The sequence below is a fragment of the Nicotiana attenuata genome, unplaced genomic scaffold, assembly GCF_001879085.1.
Source record: "Nicotiana attenuata strain UT unplaced genomic scaffold, NIATTr2, whole genome shotgun sequence".
Classification (NCBI taxonomy): Eukaryota; Viridiplantae; Streptophyta; class Magnoliopsida; order Solanales; family Solanaceae; genus Nicotiana; species Nicotiana attenuata.
This window is the reverse complement of record NW_017670408.1, coordinates 265,470-275,120: the sequence shown is the minus strand read 5'-3', so window position 1 is coordinate 275,120 and position 9,651 is coordinate 265,470.

Here is a 9,651-nt window from a genome sequence, read left to right as displayed (position 1 = left end):
AATTAATAGCCTGTTTGACCAAGCTTCTTTTTGGCCAAAAGTGCTTTTTTTTTTTGCCAAAAGCACTTTTGGCCAAAAATTAAGGTGTTTGGCCAAGCTTTTGGAAGGAAAAAAAGTGCTTTTGAGGAGAAGCAGAAGCAGTTTTGGAGAAGCAGAAAAAAGTAGTTTCTCTCCAAAAGCACTTTTTTGAGAAGCACTTTTGAGAAAAATACGCTTAGAAACAGTTTTTTAAAGCTTGGCCAAACACTAATTACTGCTCAGAAGTGTTTTTCAAACTAATTAGCCAAACACAAACTGCTTCTCACCAAAAGTACTTTTAAGAAAAACACTTTTGAAAAAAAGCACTTCTCAAAATAAGCTGATTTTTGCAGCTTGGCCAAACGGGCTATAAGTAGTCAAACACAAAAGTATTTTTTTGAGAACTATTTTTGAAAAAAATACTATTCAAAATAAGGTGATTTTAAAAACTTGCAAACAGGCTATAAGACTAGGTTATAGGACTGACATATTCAAACGTTTTAAAAGTGGAAAAAAATGTACTTAATGGGCTAAGATCTGGACAATTCAGATTTAGATCCCCATTAAGTGCAAACAAATGAAGTAGTCCACTAAAGAGAGAAAACAAGACATTCCGGTACAATAAGCTCTTGCCATGTTTGATATCCGGGAATGGATCAGATCACATTAAGTCTATTATTATACGGGATTTTTTCTTATCTATACCATATATGAAACCTCATTACCAAAAATGTGCATAATTTCTAAATTACCCGCCCAGTCCACATTATTTCTACAGTTTTTGTACAATCATTAAAAGCTAATTAATAGCAGTTGTATCTTCCTATTTATGCGAGTTAAATTTTAGGAGAAGAATATTCTGAACAGATTTGGCGTGAATATTCTGAACATATTTAGGAGAAGAATATTGAAACGGAAAGGTGATTTCTGTTTTTCATCTTCATCTGTTCTTCCATATATTTTCCACCATTGATAGCCATTAAAAAGCTTGAAAGCTTTGAATTCAAATTTGGGTTCTCAAAAATCATTATTTGTTTGGATTGGGTGTTGTTGTAAATAATTCGGAATATGTTTAGGAGTTTATATCTCAATTTTGAGGGGTTTTGGTGAAGATTAGACTTGGTTTTGACTGAATTTCAGATTGAAACTCGAAGAAGAAGAAGAAGACAACATATTTCCAGAAATTGTAGATAAATTGTAGTTAAATTGTAGAATTGTAGATAAATTGTAGATAAATTGTAGATAAAATGTAGATAATTGTAGATAAATTGTAGATTGGGAAGACTAAAACTTCTACAAATCTTCTACAATTATGTCAAAAATGCCAATTATGCTACAATTGAAATGGGAATTGGGATTAAAATTCAATGTATTCATTTTGTAGATATCTTGTAGATTATTTGTATTCTGATTGTAGATGCATTGTTTTCTGTTTTCACAAATCCAAAACGACTAAAGCTTCTACAAATCTTCTGCAAAAAACAGTCTACACTTTATCTACAATTTATCTACAATTTCTGGAAATATGTCTTCTTCTTCTTCTTCTTCGAGTTTCAATCGACTGTGTTAACCAGTAACCTTCAGCCACTGCCCAAGAGAATTGGTAAATAAGAACTAATCTGATGATACGGTCGCTAAGTTAAGATTTTTGGGGAAGTAAATGAGAACTAATCTGAAGATTATTGATGCTACTGTCCATCTCCAGGGGGGGGGGGGGAGTAGACGGGGAAAGATAAATGTGGGAAGATACGGTCCTAAATTAGCGCCTAATATAAATGCACCCTTAATTATATCCCTAATTTGAATTATGGTATATAAATGGTAATTTGGTATGCTGAAATGTAATTAACACAAACCTTAAACATTGAGGGTAATAAGGTTTCATATATGGTATAGGAAGATAAAAATCCCTTATTATACACATAAGTTTGTAAAAATGTTAAACTTGCAATTTTTCTTTACTCGAGAAAAACAAAATTCAATTCCGAAAAAATTTATTTGATATTTACGCAAACAACCAGCCGAATGTACTGTTTAATGTTCCGAATCAGTATGCATAGATTATACATGAATTATATATATACATATATATATATATATATATATATATATATATATATATATATANAACAGATTTAGGAGAAGAATATTGAAACGGAAAGGAGATTTCTGTTTTTCATCTTCATCTGTTCTTCCATATATTTTCCACCATTGATAGCCATTAAAAAGCTTGAAAGCTTTGAATTCAAATTTGGGTTTTCAAAAATCATTATTTGTTTGGATTGGGTGTTGTTGTAAATAATTCGGAATATGTTTAGGAGTTTATATCTCAATTTTGAGGGGTTTTGGCGAAGATTATACTTGGTTTTGACTGAATTTCAGATTAAAACTCGAAGAAGAAGAAGAAGAAGAAGAAGAAGAAGAAGAAGAAGAAGAAGAAGAAGACATATTTCCAGAAATTGTAGATAAATTGTAGTTAAATTGTAGAATTGTAGATAAATTGTAGATAAATTGTAGATAAAATGTAGATAATTGTAGATAAATTGTAGATTGGGAAGACTAAAACTTCTACAAATCTTCTACAGTTATGTCAAAAATGCCAATTATGCTACAATTGAAATGGGAATTGGGATATTAAAATTCAATGTATTCATTTTGTAGATATTTTCACAAATCCAAAACGACTAAAGCTTCTACAAAATCTTCTGCAAAAAACAGTCTACACTTTATCTACAATTTTTCTAATTTTTCTACAATTTATCTATAATTTATCTACAATTTCTGGAAATATGTCTTCTTCTTCTTCGAGTTTCAATCGACTGTGTTAACCAGTAACCTTCAGCCACTGCCAAAAAAAAAAAAAAAAAAAAGAGGTCAATGAAAATAACAATACATTGATGTTTTGAACGTGTAAATAGAGAATTGGTAAATAAGAACTAATATGAAGATACGGTCGCTAAGTTAAGATTTTTGGGGAAGTAAATGAGAACTAATATGAAGATTATTGATGTTACTGTCCATCTCCAAAAGGGGGGGGGGGGGGAGTTGGGGGAGAGACGGGTAAAGATAAATGTGGGAAGATACGGTCCTAAATTAGCGCCTAATATAAATGCACTCCTAATTATATCCCTAATTTGAATTATGGTATATAAATGGTAATTTGGTATGCTGAAATGTAATTAACACAAACCTTAAACATTGAGGGTAATAAGGTTTCATATATGGTATAGGAAGGTAAAAATCCCCATATTTAATACGGATAAAAAACAGGTTAGCCGGCGGATAATATGGGTAACCATATTATCCATGACTTCTTGCATATGATCACTTTTGGGAAAGTTATTAGTCTCCCTAACTTAAGGAATCCCCAATTTGAGGCTTTAAAAATGTAAAAGTTAGACCCATTGGTTACCCATTGGCGGTGCATTTTCATCTATACCCGCTTTTTGGGTCACGTTTTAACTTGTGCCTGCTTTGCAAAAAAAATTACAAGCGTACCCATTTTTTCGCGTAACTTCAGCATACGGGGCTGAAGTAGCAAAGGCAATCACGCAAAACTTCAGCATTCTAGTAAACGGACCTGAAGTAGCAAGTGTGCTGAACCAAGTGTGCCGAAGTTTTTGTTTGTAATTGCTGAACTTAAGCATAGTAGCTGAAGTTTTTATTTGTAATTGCTGAACTTAAGCATAGTAGCTGAAGTTTTGTTCTCTATTTGCTGAAGTTTTTGTTTGTAATTGCATTAAATAAGCTGAAGTTTTTTGTCCTGGATTCATTAGTTTTGTCATTAAGCTTTTTCAAAAACTTCAGCAGAAGATGCTGAAGTTATTTAGTTCATTTGTAAAAACTTCAGCACTAAATAAGCTGAAGTTTTTTTTGTCCTGGATTCATTAGTTTTGTCATAAAGCTTGTTCAAAAACTTCAGCAGAAGATGCTGAAGTTATTTAGTTCATTTGTAAAAACTTCAGCACTAAATAAGCTGAAGTTTTTTTTTGTCCTGGATTCATTAGTTTTGTTATAATGAGACTACTATAAAATAATCAGATTGCCAACAGTATCTAAATCATAAATTTTGGAAATAAATAAACGTGAAAAGAACAGAATTATCATGAAAAGAATCAGTAAGTGTGACCTTAAACTTCCCATACGTGGAAATATTCACAAATTATTATCTACTAACTTACGTAATTATTTATAATTTATTTTTAAATAATCTGATGAACATACTTATGGCAATCATCCCATGAACTGAAGTTTCATAGCAGCACCAACAGCAGCAGAAGAAAGAAGAAGAAGAAGAAGAAGAAGAAGAAGAAGAAAACGAAGGAGGAGAAGGAAGAGGAGAAAGGGGGCTGAAGTTGTTTAAAAAGTGGGTACAAGTTAAAACTTTAAAAAAATGGGTATAGGTTAAATGAGGGCAGCCAAATAGGGCGCCCCGTACAATTTTTACCCCATTGGCTATCCATTTTCTAAATGGATAATATGGTTTTTATCCATATTTGACCCGTTTTTAAAAAGTTCATTATCCAATCCATTTTTTAGTGGATAATATGAATGGTTAACTGTTTTCTTTTAAGCATTTTGCCACCTCTAATTCTAGAATAAGCCAGACGACGTTTGTAACTAACCCTAAGAAAAAGAACTTTGGTTGTGTGTCTAATAAATGAGGAATTAGGTGGGAATTTGAAAGTGTCATTCTCATATTTCTTTATGTTCTTTTTATGTACCTAACTTTTTTCCCTCCAATTTTAAATAATTCTGGTTCAATGACTCACCTATTTATAGAAGAGGAAATTGGGTCAAAATAAATTTCTTAAAGTTTTTCATAAATCACACAATTCAAAATTTGTCAGGAGCGTAACTCCATTTTTAACGCATTCTCCCCAATATTCAGAACTTCCTCGTGTTTGTGATCTTCATTCGCCAGAAAGTCTACACATTGGTTCGCCCCCCTCCAAATATGTTTGATAATTATCTTGTTGCAATATTTACATTCTTTAATTATAGCCCTAAGAGAGGATAACTATGTATGTCTTCAACTTTTAGTTCTTTATATCTCATACCTTTTGCTAATTTTAGTCCTCATTTGAGGTAGGCTTCATCTTACTCGAGTATTCTAGCATTCACTTTTCTTCGTCATCTCTATAAATCCCTTCAAAAGCAGCATCTCCCCTTTTCTTTTTGTACATTTGATAGTTGAGATTACCAATAGCATTTTTTATTCAAGATATTCTTGTAAATGCTAGAATTTACTCTTTCACCTGTTAATACTGAAATCCACTATCGGTTGTAGTCTTCTTGACATATCAAGTCAAGAGGGCGAGGCTCCTAGCAATGGGGGACAATGAGTTAATTTTTTCCATGGTCATTGAACTTTTGTGTTTGTTATCCAAAAGTCACTTTTTTTTTTGTTACGTAAAAGTCATTCAACTTTGTGTTCATTACACAAAAGTCACTTTTCTTTCTTTTGTTACACAAAAATCATTTTACTTTGCTCTAGTTATCACAAAAGTCATATTTTTTACTTCAAAAGTCTATTATGCCCTTGATATTATATAAACCTTCATATTTATGTAATACCTTCTATATTGTAAACTATATAATATATTTTAACTATGTATGTTATTTATAAATAAAATAAAATAATATTATTTTATTTATTATTTTTTAAATATATTCGTATATTTAATTTTTTCTTAACGTTAATTTTCAAAATATATTAGTAGCGTTATTAAATTTGTCAGTAACTTTAATATATATAAGTAGAGAAATAAATCGGCAAGTACATTTTCGTGAGAAAATTCGCTGGTAAACAAACAAAGAAAATGAGGAACAAATCATATGTTAACACATTTTCAATGCCATCCTATATATGTATTGACTACGTGCCCACTTCGAAGTGTCTTGAATAAGCCCGAATTATCGGCTAGATTGGCCAAATGGTCCATCGAACTTGGAGGGTATGATATCGAATATCAGCCCCGAACGGCTACCAAGTCTCAAATTTTGGCAGACTTTGTGGCCGATTTTGTGCCTACCCTCATACCCGAAGTAGAAAAGGATCTCTTGCTAAAAACGGGTACGTCATCGGGGGTATGGACCCTCTTCACGGACGGTGCCTCGAATGTGAAAGGATCCGGGCTTGGCATCATTTTAAAACCGCCTACGGGAAGTGTCATTAGGCAATCTATCAAAACTTCTAAATTGACTAACAATGAGGCCGAGTATGAGGCCACGGTTGTAGGTCTCGAACTAGCTAAGGGCCTTGGAGAAGAGGTCATCGAGGCAAAGTGTGACTCCCTTTTGGTGGTAAATCAAGTAAACAGGAGCTTCGAGGTTCGAGACGATCGAATGCAGAGGTACTTAGTCAAACTTCAAGTGACATTGCACCGCTTCAAGGGATGGACACTGGACCATGTACCTAGAGAACAGAATAGCGAGGCTGATGCACTTGCAAACTTGGGGTCATCGATTGAAGAAGATGATATCGTCCCGGGGACTGTCGTCCAACTATCAAGGTCGGTGGTCGAAGAAGGCCATACAAAAATTAATTCAACAAGTTTAACGTGGGATTGGAGGAATAAGAAACATATCAACTACTTGAAGCATGGGAAACTCCCCACGGACCCAAAAGAGTCGAGAACACTTCGAGCCAAAGCAGCTCGATTCTCACTCGATGAAAATGGAACGTTGTATAGAAGAACCTTCGATGGACCACTGGCAGTGTGCTTGAGACCCGGAGACATCGATTATGTATTACGAGAAATCCACGAGGGCACTTGTGGGAACCATTCTGGTGCTGACTCTTTGGTTCGTAAGGTGATTAGAGCGGGGTATTATTGGGATAGCATTGATAAGGATACCAGGGAGTTCGTTCGAAGGTGTGATAAATGCCAAAGATTTGCACAGATGATCCATCAACCCGGTGAACAACTCCATTCGGTCCTATCCCCGTGGCCATTCATGAAATGGGGGATAGATATCGTCGCCCCCTACCAACAGCGCCAGGTAAAGCTAAATTTGTTTTGTTATGACTGACTACTTCTCAAAATGGGTAGAAGCGCAGGCATTCGAGAAGATAAGAGAAAAAGAAGTCATCGACTTCATATGGGACCACATCATATGTTGGTTCGGGATACCTGCCGAAATAGTATGTGACAATGGGAAATAATTCATCGGCAACAAAGTGACCAAATTCCTCGAGGACCATAAAATCAAAAGGATTCTATCAGCGCCTTACCACCCAAGTGCAAATGGTCAGGCCGAGTCCACAAACAAAACCATCATTCAAAACTTAAATAAAAGGTTAGATGATGCAAAGGGGAAATAGAGAGAAGTATTGCCCGAGGTGCTATGGGCATATCGAACGACGTCAAAGTTGAGCACGGGGGAGACCCATTCTCTTTGGTATACGGGTCCGAAGCATTGATCCCAGTCGAAATCGGGGAACCTAGCATCAGGTTTCAGCATGCCACCGAGGACTCAAATCACGAAGCTATGAATACTTCTCTCGAACTACTAGATGAAATACATGAGGCCGCATTAATTTGAATGGCCGCACAAAAACAAAGGATCGAAAGGCATTACAACAGAAGGAAGAACCTTCGATATTTCGGAGTCGGGGACTTAGTCCTAAGGAAAGTCACCCTCAACACTCGAGACCCAAACGAAGGGTAACTAGGCCCCAATTGGGAAGGACCGTACCATGTCCTCGGAGTCGTAGGGAAAGTATCCTACAAACTTAGCACAATGGAAGGCGAGCAACTACCAAACAANGTTTTAATTACAAATGATTTATTCTTAATTTATTGCAACGATTCCTTCCATACATGGACTGATCTTTTCCACCATTAAAACCTAGCAAAAATAATATTTTTTGGTATAAAATTTACAACTTTATCTCTATTATACAGCCTATTTATTTATTTGTTTACCTTATACATCTTGTATATTACGAAAATTTATATAGCACAGGAAATGTAAGATTATATATGTGGTATATGAACATTATCAACCATGCACGCTTATTCAATTACATATGGTATAATTTACCATGAACCACGTACAAGAAAAAATCTTAGGGATATCATTATGTATAATTAACAATAACGTATGATCTTAGAATAAATTAGGTATATTATTTGTAATACTCTATATATTGACTTATTATGTGCTTCATGTATATTTATTTATATGTGTAGGATAAATAATACTACTTACATATTTATTTGTACATTATATATTATTCTAAAAATATAAAAGATATACATAAATTATGTATGTTTAAGAAAAAAACTATTTATTCATGTAGTATATCATCTCCAGTAATCACCATGATCGAGAAACTCATCTTATCCTTACCAAATTTTGCAACTCCGCACCACTTACCTTAACTCCGAACCCCATAAACTAAAATATACAAACAAACAAAATTAAATAGAACAACTAATGAATTAGATGGTAAGAGAGAAGCGCCATGACTCATCATGATGGATTAAAAATATGAGTACAACTACACCAAGCTTCTTTCTCTGAAGGCAACAAATGCCTTCGGAGGTTGAAAATGGGGTTATGGTGGTTAGGTTTAAAAAGCGAAGGTGAAAGATGAGAGTGTGAAAAAGGAAAGAACGAATATGGGGTTGGGGGTTGGGGGAGGGGGGGGGGGGGGTTTGCAACAAAGTAGTAAGAAAAGAGAAAATAGAGGAGAGAGAAAAGTGAATAGGTTAAAAAGGATAAAAGCAGATCCCTCAATTAGTGGATCTCTATTTATGTTATGAATATGGGACGTGGGCAAAATTTATGGCCAAACATAAGTTTTGAAAATAAATTCCAAATTTATTAATTTATTTTGACAACTCATGGCCAAACGGGTCCTAAATGTATGGACTTAGGAACCTGCTACATTTGTAAATGAACCTGCTATTTTTGGAATAAACAAGAAGTGATATTATTTATGTTAATAATCTTGAATAAGTGACCTACAATGTAGAATTCTCTTTAATAATTAACTCTTAAATTGGTGTAGTGAAAAAAGAGAGTTAAGAGAATGAATTCATACTTAAGATGCCCAGTTGGATCACTAATTCGTAGATCGACAACTTCTAGAAAGGAACTCCCTCGAAGAAAATCTAGGCCTCCAACTTATTCTCTACAAAAGAAAATATTATTGTGTTGAAGGAAAATGTTCATTTAGGTGGAGCGTTGGATTCAATGACTTGTTTAGAGTTTGTTCGAGTCATACGACGTTGTCGTTGTTGTATCCTGAAGGGACAAGTCAAGAGTATTATTGCTGGACCAGTGAAGATGCTACTACAGTATGCTTGAATCTCCTTAAAGAGAGCGAGATATCCGCGCCTCAGCCTGAAGAATATTTATTTATTTATTTTTCTTCATCTTATTTTTCAACTGTAACTAATTGTATTTTCACCAACAATTTTTAAGAAGATTCAAATTTTTTGTGCAATTTAAAAAATAGTGGATATTAAGGTAGAAGTTCACTCTCTTTATGAGATGGGAAGGTAAAAAAATTTCTATTTGCTTAACTCAAGTGGAGGAAAGGTAAAAATATTTACCATATATTTTCTTGACTATTTGATTATATTATTGTGATTATGAATTTTTATAACTCTAGAAATA